The sequence below is a fragment of the Ambystoma mexicanum genome, chromosome 5p (genome assembly GCF_040938575.1).
Source record: "Ambystoma mexicanum isolate Mex_15411 chromosome 5p, UKY_AmexF1_1, whole genome shotgun sequence".
NCBI lineage: Eukaryota > Metazoa > Chordata > Amphibia > Caudata > Ambystomatidae > Ambystoma > Ambystoma mexicanum.
Window position 1 is genome coordinate 1241778912 of NC_090930.1, and position 19210 is coordinate 1241798121.

A 19210-nucleotide genomic window follows, 5' to 3' on the forward strand; every position below is an offset into this window, starting at 1 on the left:
TCTTCCTATGGGTTGAGCAACTTAACTATACCCACAGGGCCCAACCCCCACAGACTGCAACATTTTGTAAAGATTCATTAAAAAGTGTTAAGCTTAAAAAAATATATTATTCCAAAGGTGCAGATTCTTCCCATACATTTTCCCATGGACAAACAAGACACATTGTTGCCAAATTGCATAGCCCAAACTGCTGGACGGATTTGGACCAGGTCTGAAAAAATTTGCCCACAAAGCATTGACTCACGATCCAGGCATGGTTTGGGGTTATTCCATTCAGTAGTGTTTAAATATTTGATGGAAAAGGGGTGACTCCTGCCCAAAAATAGATAGAGATATTAGGGGATTTACCCAAAACCAGTGTTTTTTAGAAATGATACAACCACTATGTTGTTTTTCTCTCGATGCGAGTGATATCCACAGCTGTAGCCAAGGGTATGAGACAGCGAAACACAGGATAAAAGCTATTTGCAGGTCAAAAAACAGTCAAATGCCATTAGGCTAAGGGGTGGGGGGGTGTTAGAGCGCACTAAGTGAAATTTGGGGAAGGGGTACAGGGAGCAGGTTTGAAACACAAAGCCATGTGTAGCCTGATCTATAGCCGCAAATAGCCAACACCTGAAATCAAAATGCATCAAAGAAACAGCATCTTTTGTGGAGGACAAGAGTGAGGGGAGGTGAGGAGGCATCTGGGGAGTGGGTGGAGCTGTTACAGATGAGGGCGCACTTGATGAGGGCCTGGGGGTAGGAAAGGATTTTTTATTTCAGCCGTTGCCAATATTCACAATATCTGAGGCTACAAAGGACTACAGATATTCCCGGGTAGGAGTTGTTCTGTCCCTGCTGCTATGATTTTGGAGTGTTGTGTTTTATTTTATTTTTAAAGTTATTTTTATAGGTATAGTGATGTTGGGGGTGATAAATTACTAGCCAAGTGACCTGGTTGGTATTAGGGAGTCTTTTTATATTTTGGATGCATGTTTTTAAACTTTTGTATGCATGAGACTTTGGAGAAAAAGAAAATAAATAGCTTGACAAAATTAATATAAAAAGGAGCAATCATAGTCTACTTTGATATGCCCCATACAATGTATTTTAGGTTGTGTATTCTCACTTATGGTATTACATTGTGTGGCTGTGAAATGTTTTCCTACCTAGTTTACTGTTATGTATTATTCTCTGCTTTCTTTATCGTTAGCTACTCTACATAAGTACAAGAGTAGTGTTGTACTATATTGATCTTTTAAATTGTATTGTATTATAAAACCTGAAGTGAACTCCCTTTTTAAACAATTTTTGTAACTGTGGTTATGATAAAAGTCAATTAACTGTAACCGCGGATATAATACAAAACTTGTTTTTGTTTATTTTATTGTATTTGTGTATTTGACTATTTTGAGATGCACTGAGTTTAGTATTCTACCACATCTGGAGTTCTGTTTTGATGTTTTGAAGGAAAACTAGGTGTACTTGGTCATGTCTGTAGAAATTGGCCATGTAGATTTGTATGTTGTTGTTCGAAATCCATAATTGGTTGTGGTCTATCATGAATGCTGAAACTGCTTTATTAACATTTCTCTGGGATTTCTCAATGTTACCATTACATCTGGTGGTCTATCTCCATTTTTGCCTCTGAGTCAGATTGGCAAAGATAAAGATGGGGTTAGGAAATAGATGTATTTGTTTTCCCATGTCTTGTTTCATGATTAAAGTAAGGAACACACCTCTTCCATTACCGAAATCATTGCATTCACAATGAATTAATATGACTTTTGGCTGCCTTGTTCTTCTCAGACTTAACAATTTTCGAAAAACTTGGAACCAACGCATTTCCCGCAATCCAAACCATTTTATTGTAAAAGCTTTCAAACCTAGGTCAATGTTAGTATTTAGTTTCTCACAAAATGCCAGCAATCAAAACAGCCAACTGTCTCCAATTAGCCACACAGTTTTCAAACCAGCCATGATATGTGTAGTCTTTCTCTGTTTCCAGGAAAATGATTCTGGGTTTGATTGGGTGTGTTTGATGTGTTTGTTTTGAAGTTTTTGATCGGTTGATGGTTTTGGTGTGCTTATCCACGGCTAAGCAGCAGCCATTCTGTGCGCACAGTTGTTACTTGTGGGTAAATGTGCCATAGTTTTGCAGCCACGACTATTTAATGGCAAATGGTACGTTGTGTATTTGTAGCTGCGTCTATTAAAAAACATGTCTGTAGATGTGTCAATACTATTCAGGGTTTTGTCAGTCGTGGTTGGAACTGCAGGTATATTTAAAACTGTCTATAAATATACATTTTCTGCGTAATAATCATATATTTATGTGGATGATACAGTATCGAATTTTAGTTGGTTGTGTTATTTTATGAACTTAGTAGTTAACTGATTTGATTTGAAGGTTTTAAGGATAATTAGTTTGATTTTGGGCTTGTTGAAAAATGTACGTGTATGTGATACAAAGCAAGGTCTCCTCCCTCTGTCCTTCGGGCTCAGGTACCTGCTCACCCTGCCTCCCTCCCGCACTGCCTCCGGGCCACCCCTTGCACTGGGGTCTGTATCTGTACCCATAGAGCACCCACTTTTTCTTCCTGCACTTATCAGACCTACCCTGTCTGCTGCCTTAAACCTAGCACGTGCAAATTGCTGGCTGCACTACCACTGGTTGTTGCCTCTATTATTTATTTATTGTTATTTATCTGTTTCTCCTCTGCTTCGCACTTTCCACTCCTCCCCGCTTCCATGCACTTTTCCCCTCCCCCTCTCCCATGCACTTGCACATTCTCAATGTCACTGGGCCTAGTAAGATCCGTGTTTTGTTCTCCCCTGTTCCCCTCCCTTGCCCTGTCACGCTCTGAAACACTTGTGTACGAGCGAGATAGAAATGAAATATCATATCATATCATATGTCAAATAGTCGCAGCTATGAAAGACGCTGGGTGGGGGAAAATAGATTTCTATGAGTTTCATTGTTTGTTATTGTTTGTTGTTACTGTTCTATTAATGTAGCTCTTTGTGATTGGTTGTACTAAAAATGTGTCATCCATTTCAGTAGTTTTATTGGTATATAATCCTCTTGTTTGGTATTTATTTTGCAAAGTATAAAAGTCACCATTGTCTGCAGTTGTATCCTTTTGATTCCAGAACACCCACTGTGCACATGGCAGGAGTGAGGCTCATGTGAAAGTAAGTGTTAATACATTTTTACATGTTTGAAGGTTTATTTGCAGTGTTGTGTGTGTTAGTTATATTAATTACTGCTTTCAGATGGTGCTTATTATCATTTTTTACAATTGCTCTGATAATATTTTTTAATGTCTTTTTTAACTATCACTAACGACCTACAAAATTAGATTTGTCAATCAAAGGTATTTATATGTAGGAATTTAGTTTGTGTATTCATGTTAGTGATGTTGAAAGTTTATTTGATTGTATTTGTTGTATTTTTTTTCACAACTTACTTTATCGGGCATTTTCTTGTCATGAGATTCTCAACTGTCACCTCCACATATTCGTATATTTCGAAAATAAAAACAGTTTTTCAGATAAACTTTTCGGTCCAACTTAAACTCCGCCCCTACCCCTTCCCCACCCCTTGTGACAAGACGAGCCCTAGGTGTTAATCTCTGGGCTGTTTACACTAATTTCCGTGGGGAATACTGTCCCCGGTTCTGTCTCCAGTAGGCATCGAGGAAGGGTACCCACTCCATTTCCTAACTTGGGGTAATCTCGTGGAGGCAGAAAATATTCCACTAGAAGGAGGCAACTTAATATTATCTACCAATACACTTCAATACACAACTCTTAGATTTTGAGACAGTTTGAGCTCCCATGAAATAGAAGCCAAATGGCAGTTCAGTTACTTAGAAGTGAGCAAAAAGGCATAATGTAAGTAGAATAGATCACATATACTTGTTAGACAGTGCAAATAGTTTCAGTTCACCAGACGAGTCCAATTCAAGTCAATAGGCCTAGGCCAAAGTCAATGGGCTAGTGTTCTGGATAGGAGAGAGCAGTCCTCTTATCAAACAGTAAAGTCTTTGCAAAAGTTCTCAGAAGTAGTTTAGGCGAAAAAGAAAAACATTTTGGGTTACAAGCTGATTAGGGCTGCAAGTTTCCTTTCACAAACTTTCACCGCGAGAGTGGCTTTCTCTCAATCGGGTTGGCACAGTACCTTAGTATGAAGAAACACATGCAGCTGAAGTCGTTGGTTCCTGGCAGTTCCTGCAGATCACACTGTTCCTGAGCCTCAGTCGTGAGAACAAGAGGGAGGACGTTGGGAGACTCCTGCACTGCACGGGATTGTCAGAAAACGCAAACAAAATGGAGTCACTTCAGTTTGAGTAGCTGCTCTTCAAGCACACAAACTGGTGTCCTTCCCCCTGGTTAATCCTAACCAGCTTCGAGAATGGTATCCAGATGGCTTACGAGTTGATTGGTCCCACCAACTCAAAGGAAGAAGTCGTCCTTGAAGGGGCTTCTCTGTCGAGATGAACTTGGCAATTCGGACCTGCAACATGGGTTCGCCGGGCAAACCAACAGTCCAAGAGTTGCAGCAGCCACCCTCTTCCAGCTCTTCTTTGGTTCTTTCATTCCAGTGGTCGACTCTGCTTTCCAGTCCAACAGACTCGCTTTTTACCCCTTTCATTCCAACCTAGCTGTCACTCACCCAGCAGGGTGGCTGTCCTTGCCGGACAGTCAGCCAGCCAATCACGCAAGAGTGCATTTGGGTCTCCTAGAAGACTAAGCACAGGGAGTTTCAGGAACCTCCCTCACTTCCTGCCCACCCCAGACACTCAGATGTCAGAGGCGGTCTTCAGTCCTGAAGCCTGCCCAGGGCATACGAACAATGGGACCAAACCTGGTTTGGCGTGCAGAGACAAACACTAGAAGGACCTTTCCAAAAAGAAATGACGAAAAAAGAAGACCAGGATCTGTTTAAACAAAGGGGCTTAAGGCGCCATTATGAAAAACATGGCTCTCGTGATTTTTAGCTACCGGTGTTTGCGGTCGGGAAAAATCATGGTAGTTTGTTGTAAAACCGCTGCCACCAGCCTTTTCAATTGGAAAGGGTAGCATTTGACTGCTACATGAGTATTTAGACACAGGGAGTACTATGTAACCCCTCCAGCACTCCATTGTAAGATGGTGTGTGCTGGGTCTAGGAATTTGGAAAGACTAGTTAAGTACGGTAGTTTATCCCAGAGAAGGTATTTAAGCCTTTGGGAAGTCTAAAAGACATGCTTGTGTCACTGCTCTGATTGTGCTGTGTAACACACATGAAACGATGATGCCTATAATCAAAGAACACAATTGTAAAACACACATCAAAAAGCATGAAAGAGTGGGAAAAAAGACTCACACTCTTTCCAGGTAAGAAGATCAAGTCCTCAAAAATCCAGCAACGTTGCTGGGGGTCTCTAAGGTGAAGGGAATTAGCACATTTATGAGAATATTCCATAACAGTGGGGCATACACAACTCATGGGGGATGGCCATGTCAAGAGTCCTTTCATTTTTCCTTTACTCCACCACAGTTTCAGGAGAGATCCCATTGCAAAGTGGTTGATTATGTCTCCTCTCAGGTGTGGCACTAGGGCTCTAAAATGGGTTGCTCGATAGTATGTGTAGAGGTGCGGGAGCCCTGTTCCACCTTCCTCCTTCGGTTGAGTTAGGGTGCTGTGGGCTATTCACTGCTTTTCCCCAGCCATAAAAATTTTAGGAGCATGGCTTTCATTTCTATGAAGTCATTTCATGGGATGGTAATTGGGAGCATCTGGTATTGGTATAGGATTTTGGGGAGTATTACAATTTGTATAGCATTTAGGCGGCCAAGCCACGATATTGTTAGTTTGGCCCATCTTTCCAGATCCTTTGCTAGTTCTGATATCAGCAGTGGGAGGTTTGCCTCATATAGGTCTTCCGTCTTTTTTGTGACATTGATACCTCGGTATTTTAGGTTCTGATGTGTCGTAGGTTTTCCCCATGTAGTCGTGTTTCTCACTCCTGGGTGATTATGTAGCCCAGAGAATGGATGGACAAGGCGTATAGGAGTGGTAAGAAGGGACACCCCTGTCTGGTTCCCCTCGACATGCCAAATTCTTCTGAGAGTTTGCTGTTCAATGCCATTCTTCGCTTTGGGGTTTTGTAAATTGCTTGGATCCTGCTTATACATCAGGGGACCCCAACCTTTTGTGCGCAATGAGCAAAATTGGCATATCAAATTAAATGGTGAGCAACATCCATTTTTCGACGGAACATATCAGCGCACAGTTGGCGGACAAATTGTTTGCAACACACATTAGAAATGTAACAAAGTTGAAACTGCGTATAGAACATTTGATTTGCAGTACCTAATAGTTATCTAGACCACGTGTTATTCTAGTCAAGGAAATGTGCAAGGCCTTTAACTTCATTTGATGTTAAGTGGTTGTTTACAAGAAATGATGAGGAAATTGAGTAGTCAGTAGTAGATTTTTAGACATATGGGACCAGTTCAGCTGTTCACAAATAGAGTAGGAGTAAATAAACATTACCAGGAGTTTCAGGTTCCCAAGCAAAATGTAGGTCTTGTATTGACATTGTGAGGGGCTCCCCCTGATACCTCTATTACCTTTTCCAGGTTTGTTCTTTGTTCAAGTTTCATTTTTTTTCTGATAGGATGGGCACTGGAGTGTGGCTATTCTCTACATATTCTTTTATGGGAGAGTATGTATAATTGTCCTTATTTCTGCTGTAGCAGGTCTTTGCTCATGCGAGTGGGAGGTGGGGCCTACCCCTCCTTCTAAATATCTCTGGTGGGGGTCCTGAGGGCTGTCTTGCCCCCTGTTCGCTCCTCTGGTTTATATTCCAATGTTGCGCTCTGTTGGGGGCCCTCCCGTATTTAAAGCACTGCTTCAACCCTCCCCTCTAGAGCCACCCAGTATTGATGGGCTTATTTGTATTTTCTTTTCGGCTGACTCAGGCCGTCTGGTAGATCACTCTGTTTTTCTGTGCTCTGTGTGGGGGGTGGTCTCAGGCTCCCTGAGTCAAAGTTGGTCAATTCACTGAGCTGCCTGCTCTCCTCCCCACCTTGTTGCGGGCTGGCTCCCTTTGTTCCTGCTGCATATATTTCATGAGCCCCACTGCCTCTCTCTGCTCTGAGTGCGGACCAGCGGCAGCTCCAGTTTGTTATGGGCTGGTGCCTTCTCACTCTATAGCAGACTTCCTATCCCTTTGCATTGCAGGGGGGGCACCTCTAACCTCTGTTATGTTTGGTGCAGCCTCCTTTTGTGGCTCCTCTGCTTCGGTCATGATCCGGGTTTCTTTGCTCCCCCGGTCTTTCGATGTCGTGCTCGTGTGTTGGTCCTTCGGGCATCCTCCTTGCTTGGGTCAGGGCTTCGGAGGGGTGGCTCAGGCACAATTGCGGGGTGCTGGGTGCCTGCTAGTGCTTGCCTCCCTGCTCCGGGCCCTGCCCAGTATAGTCTGCCTCCTCTCCGCCTGTTGCTTTCAAGTAGCTCTGGTTCGATCTGGGGAGTTGTCCACATATACATGTAGCCCTGCAGCCCCTCAGGGGGGCTTTCATCTCCTTGTTGGGGGTCTTTTGCCAGGCCCTCTGCTGTCACGCCTTTGTTTATTAGATTTGGCGCCAATCATCTTGTAGCCACCAAGTTCAGGGACCGGTACATGGTGAGCGACTCTGTCTTTTAGATGGAGTCTTCCTGGTTCACAGCTGTGGTCTCCCTCCTCGGTTCCTCCACTCAAGTCCTATTTGGGGGCTTGTCTCTTCACCCAGTATCCCCTTGTCAAGTTCCCATATTGGGCCACTGGATCGCTTCCCCCCTCGGGTCAGGGGTTCAGAGGGGTGTTTCAGGCAGATTTGTGGGGCAGCATGTGGTTGCTTGCGGACTTTTTCCTTGCTCCGGGCCCCAAATCCAGCAGACCACCTCCTCTCTGCTCACTTTTTCTGGCAGCTCTGTCTCAATCGAGTCAGCTGTGAAACTGTCTTTGGAAACTGGCAGCCCCTTGGGGAGGTTTTCTTTTGTGCGTTAGGGGTCCGCTGCAGGGTTCTTAGCTGTCACACCTTCCCTTTATCAATTTGGCGCTGATTACCACATGGTCGCCATGTTCGGAACCTGGGTGGGGGAGGGGCATCTCCATTTTATCCCTAGTTTCTCTCCGCTTGACCGGGCGTTTGGACTGCCTCCGGTTTCTCCTGTGCCTCCCCAATTCGGTCTTTTATTTTTCTCATGAATTTCACCTTGGGATTATCTCTTTCTCGTCTCTGTTGTCCCCGCTGAGAAAGGAGCCGAGCATCAGGCAGTCATTGCTTCTGCACCACCTAGTGGTCTCCATTTGTTGTAATTTTAATGCAGTTTCAGCTAGCTGTTTTGAGTTTTCTGTGAGGTAGTACAATTGATGGTGTTTTATCTTAGTCATTTTATGTTTTTGTATTGTGTTTTAGCTGTATGATTCTCATCATCCCAGTGGATTTGCAACAGATGTTGGACAATTGACTTTAGTGAAAGGCCACCCCCCAACCCATATTCAAAAGATAGAGGTACTGCTGGAGATGGAAGCAGCACATGTATGGAAAACTTTTTTTGTGACCTTTCTAGCATTTCTAAGACTCTGGCTGTTCCTGGTAGCACCTTTAATGGGTGGTGGTTGATTTTCCCAGCTGCAGTGAAGAGTGAAGATGACACGTCCAGGGAAAGCAGTTGTGGCATAGGCAAACCATCACTATCTGTATAGGTCTTAATTTCTAAACAAATGAATGTACTAGTGTTTATACCTGTGTGATTGTTTTATATCCCTTGTTCTCCAAGTTGTATTATCCCACCCTATTCTCTCTTGTTCTCCAAATTTACTTAACCTTCCCCATGCATTGTCCTGCAACCACCCAGTATAATGTTTTTTGTTTATTCGCATCCAGTTTACATAGTTTATATATCCCTGTTTGTTTCTTATAGTGGCATTTATTTATACTTTTTTGAATTCTTGTATCAGTATTTTTAATACAAGATTGATTTTCTTTCCCAATGACCCAATGATAAGTATGTGCAAAGAGAACAACAGCATTGTATGCACAAATGTTGTATCGTATATAATGCATTTGATGCACTGTATACAAAATACAATATAAAGGTCATACAAACTTGTGCATTAAGTTGTGTTTATTAAATAGTGTATGTTCTTGAACTGATTTCCTTTTTGTTCAGATAGAAGGATATTATTATTTTTTTAAACATAGATGAATAACCACGGCTACTATCTTGTCATATGAGCTGTTCATTTTTTTGCAGATGGGGTAAACTCAGCAATGACTAGGGGGATCCTAGCTGCGTATTCAATGAATTATAACCACGGCTATAGCTGAAATGTGCAAACTAGTACACCATTGTTATATTCTCTTTTTACTGTCTGTTTTGCTATTAATATTTTATACGCAGTTTATTCAAAGAAACACACACACACACACCTATAGCCACAGCTATAAAACATGGGGCACCATTGAATTTGTCTGTAGCCCCGACTATACTACACTTTTTTTTAAAACAAAATTAATGTCGAAAAAGTATTTATGATATATTGAGTGTAATGTTTTCAAATATGTTTTATACTTTAATAATACATATATTGAAAAAGGTAAACAAATATGCAAAAGAGGTTTATTTGTGTGGGGATGTGGTTGTGGGTTTGCGTTTAATTTTAGGTTTAATACTTGATAGTTTTTCTTCTGTTGCCCAACTATCTGAATCTTGACTATCCAAGATTTGTCTTAAATGTTGAATGTCCTTTTTGATTGACTGTATTTCTTGTTGAATATGAATTAATCATTCTTTTACTTTTGTTAAGGAATACATAATTATATGTGTGGGTACCTGCTGTGGTAGTTCCTGTTTGAATCTTCCTGAGATTTGTATCACTTCTTCATCTGTTTGAAAATATTTGTAATATGTTTAAACAATTGAAGATAGAATACATTTTGAACATATTTGTTTTGGTTGTACAAAGATTTGATAGTTTGATAGTAGGTAGATAAAGTAAATGTGTTTGGTGACTCATAGGTGTTCCTTTAAATATAATTGTTAGTCTAATTTTAAATGACTATATAGAATGTACTTACAAAATCCTGATTGTGCTGTATTTTCTTCTGGTGCATTGTCTTCAGTGTCTTCTATTCTAATGTCTTCTTTTGTAGAATAATTTTCCTCCAGCCATTGCATGTGGTTTTCCATTTTAGTGTGGTAGAAATAAATACTGATTGTCACTTGAGATATTAGAATTAGCAAAGGAGGAAGAGTACATGAGGAGAGAAGGGGAATGCTTGTATTTACTTTCTTATTGGTTGTTCATTGTCTGTGTGGTGTCTGTGTGGTGGGTGGCTTCAAAGAGGATATCAAGCACCGCAGATACTGTTGAATTGTTGAACCTACCAGAGAATGTATTTTTAAGTGATGTTTTTATAGGCCAATAACACTGTAGATTATGTATTAAGAGTTTTCTACATTTGTGTGCTTGAGAGTGAGGTTTAGTTGTAGGAGATTGTTGTAATTTTGGTGTTATATTTATTGTTTGATTGGGTATTTCAAACATGCAGCCAATTTCAGAAAGCGAAGATGTTGATTGTTCAGAAGATTGGAGAATTTGAGAATAATTTTGAGAATGCGGTTCATAGTGATGTTGAGGACATAGGTTATGTGTTGTCAAAGCATTGGTTTACAACATATTTTGGTTTTATAATTATATTTTAGATGGAGTGTTTGAAATGAGAGGTTTATGCTGCAATTGTGGAGAAATACTTTTGACAGGCAGCACAGGTTGTTTAGTGTTTGGGAAAAGAAAATTAATGAATCATCTAAAGAAAGAGCTGAGCCATGTTCTAATATATTTTTTGGAATAGAGGTGAAGAGTATCTCCCTGATAGAAAATATATTTTTTTGTTATATATTGCTTATCACATTTTTAAGTATATTGAAAAAGGTTACCTTTGATGCCTTATTTTTTTAAATAGACGCTATTACGATAGCAGCCAATTGAACATCGTGCTCTGTCAGATGGGTTATAGCCGTGGGTACCTCTAAGCCAATGGGATGTCATGTCTTTTTGGCAGCTGTCGTCTCGACTATGTCTATCTTCTTAGCTGTGGGTATACTGATTCCGATTTCTGTCCATTGATCATGTTGTTTCATTGATTTTACACTACACAATTGTACATGTGTTCCTGATTATTTGCCCTCATTTGTACCTTTATGTTGTTTGAATTGGTATACCTTGTCAACATGTCTTTTTGAAAGTCGAAAGATGTTATGGTTAGAGTGACTACTAGCGGTTGACTCCATCCGCAGTTATGAACGCACCAATGGTACATTATTCTTTGTGGTGGGCTTTGTTAGCCGCTGGCATGTACCTGCTCATTGTACCCGCAGTAATGGGTGTTTGTATTTTGGTGCAGTGATCATATTGTTAAATGGATGTTTTAGCACAGATTTTAACATGTGTTTCTGTTTGGATGTTCTCACCTCATGGCATGTGTGATTTAAATGTGAAGCATTTGCAATATATGTTTTCCAGCACATTTGAAAAATGTACGTGTAGCCACATCTATAGGAGGGTTTTAACCATGTATCCTTGGTAATGTAATTTATCAAATTAAGAAAATAATGTTTTTTTTTTATTTCATTGTGTTTGTACATGTTCTACATAGCATTCTGTGGCAGGATTGTGTTGGGATTTATTGACTGTTATAGGTTGTAATAAAAATATGTTGGGCATTTTACCTGTTTGCTTTCTGCAGTCCTCTTTTTGTGCTATTGATTTCTGAAAGCTATGAAAGTGACCTTTTTGTAAACGTTTGAAATTCTGATTGCAGGACTCAGAGTGTGTATATGTTCTTTGTTTGGCTATTGTGGAGATCTATTAATTATTTGGAGCAGTTGGAGGAGAGTGATTGTGCGTTTTTCTATATGTTATGTATATTATGAATTGTTGTATTTCTAAGATAAATTAAATATGTTTAGGTGCCTGGTTTCATCAAGTGTATTGTTTGGAAAGTAGGGTTTTCCATATTGTAGTTCAGTATTTTTAGGAGAGTGATGAAGCAGTATCACATGTTATGTTGTGGTTTTGTGTTATGGTTCACTGATATCGGAAGATGTGATAATGTGATATGAATGAGGGTGCAAAAGAAAAACTAGTGTCAACCAAGCAGCATGACTTTACCCTTGACAAATATTGCAGCTGTGCAATATTAAGATGTTTTCTGTTCCCCTATTTTGGTGATTTTCTACTGTGTTAAAATTGTGGAAATATTTAAATGTCTGTTTAAACTTGAGAAGTGTTGTGAGGCAGTGCACCTGATGAGTTCTAACTTGGTTATGATGTTAGACAATGTTATTTTGCTTATTTGTGGAATTTGTTCAATCTGCTAGCTAACTGGAAAAGTTAATTTGAACTAGTAATTTTGGAGTGAACATTTTTCCTCTTGTTAAATGGTTTGGGAATTGCACTAGAGTATGCCAGGTATTATTAAAGTATTTTGGCTTTTGAGGCAAAATAAATCAGTTAAATGGTTTCTGAGAAATGATGAAGCAAAGTGAATAAGATGAATTCATAGTGGCTAAGTGGTTAGGGTCTTATAATTTGCATTTCAGCTTTTATGCAGTAATGTATAAAATGTGTTTGATATTTCTATATAGGTATGAGTTTGCAAATCACATGGTTTATGCAAATATTTCTCTTAATATGTGCACCCTTTATCATGAATTGTTAGGTTATGAAAGAAATGACTACTGTGGTGTATAAGAGTAGATCTCTTTTTATTTAGGCTTATAATTTTTTTAAAAACTGTGCCAACCACAGATATATCGCAACCCGACAAATGTAGTGCCCACCTAGTGAAACGTTACCTTTCTCATCTTATTTATGCTATATGAGCTGCTGAATAGCATCCCACATTACTCAAGCACTTAGAGGAGAGGTGTATTTGGGGCTATCTGTTTATGTATTTATTTTTTAGAATAGTTTTGTGGAACTTTTTTTTTTAATTTATTTTATTTCTTAATTTATACAATTTAAAGAATACACAAAACACAACAATACCATACTACATTTACAAACTATGAAACCATATAACAAAAACTAAGTGCATTAAAAAACATAACAACTCACATACAGTTAGAAATGTAATGTTAGATCTAATATATATCAAGAAATCGTCTCCATATTTTCTCAAACTGTTGCAATTTCCTTTGTTTCACAAAAATTACATGTTCCATGTTTGCAATAGAGTGCATTTCTGAAATCCAATCAGCATCTTTTGCGACTTCCAATCCCGAAGTATCAACCTTTTCCCTGTTAGTAACCCTCTGAACAAGAATTTCTTTTGTGACATTGTAAGATCCTCCAGAAGATCATTACTTCCCAAAATCATTGTCTTAAAATCCAAATCAATGACAGTTTCTAAAACATGTAAGCTCATGGTGCAGATATCAGACCAAAATCCCAGAACTCTAGAACAATACCAGAACATGTGTTCAAACGTACCAACATCACACAAACATTTCCAGCATTCATCAGAATCTACCATTACCCTTTTCAGCATTCTTTCGGGGCTCCAATAGACCATATTGACACACTGGGAGAATGTAAAGCATCCAAACCCAAATATTCATGAATGGATTTCCAACACTTCCTCAAAAACTCAGTAATAGGATTTCCTCTACTCACAATGTTTGTCATAGTAAGGACAGCCCTTGCCAAAAGTGGCCCCACCATCTCTGCTCCTGCAACAACCCAATCATTAGGTTCTTCTGACAAAAAAGGCACAACAAACTTACTCGTAAAGGTTAAATGATAGGCATGGACATTAGCCAAACCCAAACCACCTTTCCCTAATGGAAGTTGTAGTTTCCAAAGCTATAATCTAGGTGATTTTTTTATCCCACACACATGAATGATTGAATTAGAAAGTCTAACTCCCTCCAATACGAGGTTTTAATTTCCAAAGGAAGCATACTAAGTACATAAGTGATTTTCAGAGTAGCAGTCATTTCTAGTGCATTTGTTTTGCCCCATAGTGATAATCTCAACAATGACCATCTCTCCAGACACATTTTCAGATGCCTACAGATTCCTACACACTTCTTTCATGTTCTCAACAACCATATCCCCAACCTGTGGAGTCAACCATACACCAAGATACCTCATTCTCTTCTCACACCACTGGAAAACCACAATGAAATAAACAGTCTATCACACGTGAATCTCAATGGCATCACTTCAGACTTTAAACATTTAATCTTGTATCCTGCCACTTTATAAAAATGACTCAATATCTCCATCAGTTCAGGTATAGAAATGGCTAGATCTTTCAAAATCAAAAAAAGATCACCTGCATAAAACTAGATCTTTTGAACTACCCCTTGAATACCAATGTCATGTAAATCTTGACTCTGTCTCAAAGCAATTGCCAATGGTTCAATCACTAACACAAAAAGTAGAGGAGACAAAGGGAAGCCCTGCCTAGTGCCCCTCCGTAATGGAAATGATCCAGATCGCAGACCATTTGTTTTTACCTCAGCCGTTGGAAGAGTATATAACAGGCGTACACATTAAACAAAACCACTCCAAAATCCATTTTCTCAAAGACTGAGAAAAGATAGTTCCAATTTACCCTGTCAAACGCCTTTTCTGCATCAAGCGAAAAGGCTGCTACATCTTCAGATGAGGATTGAGCATTACACAAAGTTATCAGAAGTTTCCGTACATTACTTGAAGTTTTACGATTCTTAACAAAACCTGATTGATTTTCATGAACTAGATCTTCCATCAGGTGAGAGATTCTTAATGCTAAATCCTTTGCTAGAATTTTATTATCAATATTGATCAAACTTATTGGGTGATAATTTGCCAGAGAATTACCATCTTTTCTCTTTTTAAAAGAAAACAGAAATTGTGACATGAATAATGGAACATGGTAAAAGACCCTCCTCCCTTGACATAACATATGTACTCTTCAACATATCTACCACAGAGTCCAGTAGAATCTTGTAGAATTGTACCGGTTATCCATCCGGACTCGGTGTCTTCCCAGTATTTAGGTTGTGAATTGCTAGTTTTATTTCCTTCTAAGTTATTGGATTTTCAATAATCATTTTATCCCTATCAGTTATTTGTGGAATCTGTAATGACTCAAAAAAAGATCCTCCTTGACCTGTGTCCTCTGACTCATCCTGATATAAATGTGAATAGAAATCCCTAAACACATCATTTATTCCCACAGGATTAAATCTAACTTTACCATCTGAGCCACAAATCGAAGTAATGGCCATTTCTGACCGTAGCTCACGAAGTCTGTATGCCAGCCAACGATCATTCTTTTCACCTTCTTCAAAGTAGGAGCACTTGAGTCTGAATAATTGGTTCTCAACCCAATCATTAATAATCCTGTTTATTTCTCTTTTTAAGTTGCACAACTCCCTCTTTTTATCTGAGTTTGCTGGATTCTCCACCAAAACATTAGTCACCTCTTGAATGTGTTTTTCCAAACTCAAATTGAATATCTCCATCTTTTTTCTCCTTCCACTTGACAGACCTAAGATAAGTCCCCTCATTGTACGTTTAAATGCTTTCCAAATCACCTTATTATTCAATTCTCCAGTCAGATTCTCTTTCACAAAATGTTCCGCTTCATCCCTAATCTTATCAACTAACTGTTCATCTTGCAAAATCGAGATGTTCATCCGCCAAGTGAAAGATCTACGGATTTCAAAATTATTTTCATTTTCATGGAAACTGGATTATGATCTCTAATCATTATTTTCCCAATTTCCCCTGCAACAACATTTTCAGTAATTTTACCACTTGTGAGGAACATATCAATGCGTGAATATGTACAGTGTGAATTTGAGTAAAAATTAAATTCTTTCAATTGCGGATGCATCTGACGCCAACAATCCTTTAAATCATTCTTAGATGATAACGATTGGAAAGATCTATTATGAGGATCTCTCCTGGTGTCAACCCCACCATTACTTCGGTCCAATCTTGTATCTCCATTACCAAATTGAAATCCCCTCCTAAAATAACATTTGGGGAATCCATATCCTGAATCAGTTGTGCATCCTCCCTGAAAAAGGAACCATCATCAATGGAAGGCTCGTAAATATTACATAATGTCACTTTGCAACCTTGCAGTTCTACTAGCAAAACTATAAGTCTGCCTTCTTTGTCTGATGCACACTTTAAAGTCTTAATAGGTGCACCTTTACGAATCTATCAATATTGCCACTCCTCTCGACCTAGAGGAATAGCATGAGCCATACACACTACCAACCCATTGTTTTTGTAGACTGTGGATCTCTTCTCTCATCAGATGTGTTTCTTGCAAAAAACAAACATCACGCTGCATGTCACACAGATAACTGTACATTAACATTCCAAGATAGCATATCCTGCCTCTTTAGCTTAGCCATTTCCTTCAACATATCTCGAAAAATATTAGTTGCATGAAATTCCACTAAATAATTGATAAACAAAAAATAAACGAACAAAAAAAACCCCTTCACCAACAAAATGTTGATAGCCAACACTTATACAACACCAAGACCAAAAACCCCTAGCACTACTCCCAATTCAACATAAGAACTCTATTTCAACATTGTAGAATACATAACCCCATATAAAGCAACCAAGATTTAAAGTTATATCTCCTACCCCCTTTAACATTCCCTGAATAATGCACCGACAACTCGTTACTAAACACACCACAAAATTATAGAAATATATCCCAGCTAAAAATCAACGTAAATGGGCCTCATTACAACTCAGGCATTAAGGGGTTTACGGCGCCGTAAACAGCGCCGACCCTTACCGCCTGAGTACGAGGTCCCTTAGCGCCATGGCGGATTTAACACCTGCTTTTAGCAGGTGTTAAAATCCATGGCGCTAAGGGACCATGGAGTTAATTACGCCACCGTAATTTACGGTGGCGTAATTAACGCCTTCCCCACTCCCATTATGCCCTATGGGGCAAAAATGGGAATGGGGAAGGGTAAATGGGGATTGGGGACTTACCGCCCCGCCAAGGTCAGAATGGGGCGGTAAGTCCGCCAACCACCATGGCGTAAACATAGTTTACGCCATGGTGGTAAAGTCACGGCCCAGGCGGTAACTTACCGCCTGGGTCGTAATGAGGCCCAATGACTTAAGTGCCAACCTCAAAATAAAAATGTCAATGCATTTCATAAGTTACATGCTATTATTCCAAATACACTGCACCTCCTAAACCTCAAGGTCTCCTCAACTTGTAACGTCAATGTGTAGAGCAGGCCTGCTAACAACACTCCAAACAATATGAAGACCAGAGCACTCGCACCTCCAACCTCACTTGGCCACATATTGAAGACAAACATAAAACAATTATATGCCAAACCTCTGAATGAATAATCACAATCCTATTTCACTCCAGAGCAATCTAAACATTGAGCTTCCATAAGTAGCAACAAGCCTATCTAAGCAAGCCACCTACACCTATCCTAGCAATCGCCACTGCACAACCTATACCCTCCTGGCAAAATCCACTCTCCATACACTAGATGTTCCCCAATTGAATTCTGAATTATACACAATATTATTCATATTGAAAATATGAAAGACAAACTTTTACATATCATGTAATCAAATGAAATGTAGAACTGTAAATGAGGCTTAAAATCTCATGCTTCATTTCTTGTACATTCATGAATTCACACACAATAATTATCTGTTACAGATTTTCTTTTAAGTATGTCTACATATCCACTTGATAGAGTGCATTGCCAAGGTTGACCTGATACCTTCCTTCAATCAGTTCCCAAAGTCAGCCACAGTTTTATTTCCAAATCAACATCACTTAGTACACTGTAGTAGTCTGCCCCACAAGGGATAATCCGTGGCTTCACAGTTATGAGGCATCAAGTGTCCAAGTGTAAATAGCACATCTGGTTTGCTTCTTCTTTAATGATAAAATTAATCTTTAGATCCCGGCGATAAAATGAAGACAGTTAAACTTATGAGTCTACACAACGGTGAGCAGGTTTGAATAATAGCCGAACTGGGGCAGGTCTCCATTGAAACACCTCCACCACCTCCAAATTGACCGCCTGAGCCCCGAGCATACTGGACTCAATCAGCTCAGTCAGTGTCAGCATGTGTTCTCTGTGCCTTCACTCCATTATATTTGCATAAGTTCCCACAAAATCCAGAAAAACAATACATGAGCACACATTGTCCCGTATAAACATTGTGGATGAATCACCTTGTGGCAAGTACCATTGGATATTAACAGTAGCTCCACACAAAAGACGTTCGTACTACCATCCGATAGGTACCTTCCGCACTGCACTGCTTCAATGTCTTTGACAATGGCAGCTTCTGTCACATCTGTGACTGTAAACATCCATTTCCGCACAGCTAATTCAATGCATGCGTAATAATAATACAGGGGCACGTAACGTAGCCATCAGCTGACACTACAAACCGATGTAAGGTCCTTTCCTCACTGCATTTCCTACTTATACAGAGCCTTCAAAGACATTCTACTCTGACTACTCTATCAAGTATTCTTTTAAAAAATAAACATTTAACTGAAGTAGCTCAACAGCACCATTTTAGTTATTAAAAAGGGGTGCAAATGTATTTAAATATAATAATATGAATTTTAAATAAAGTCAAAAAACAGAACTGACATTACCAATTGACAATTCACTCCATTTCAGAGGCAGTTGTAACAGACCCATCACAGTGCTTTTCCAACCAAGAAGTTTCTTCCTTAGGATCATATGTGACTCTTTCTTCATTTGGAAAGAATAATGTCATAGAATTAAATGTGTTAAGGAAAACGTTTACATTCAGACCCTTGGCCAAATCCTTAACTGCCTTGAATGATTTCCTGGCTTCCAAATGCTCCTTCGGGAAATCTGGATATACAAAGATAGGTTTTCCTTTGAAAGTTACAGGTCCTTTTGCTCTGGCAGCTTGCAGAATGGATTCCTTTTTCTTTGAAAGTACCAGAGCAAAAAGTATATGCCTAGGCCTGGTTCCTACACCTCTGCCAACTCTATATACATTGTCAAAATCATATTCTGCTATTGGTCCCATACCAAAACAATCCTTCAAAATTCGGAGAGTCAACAAAGACACTTTCTCTCCTGCTGGGTCTGCATCCTTCTCCACTCCAATCAGCCTGATATTTTTGC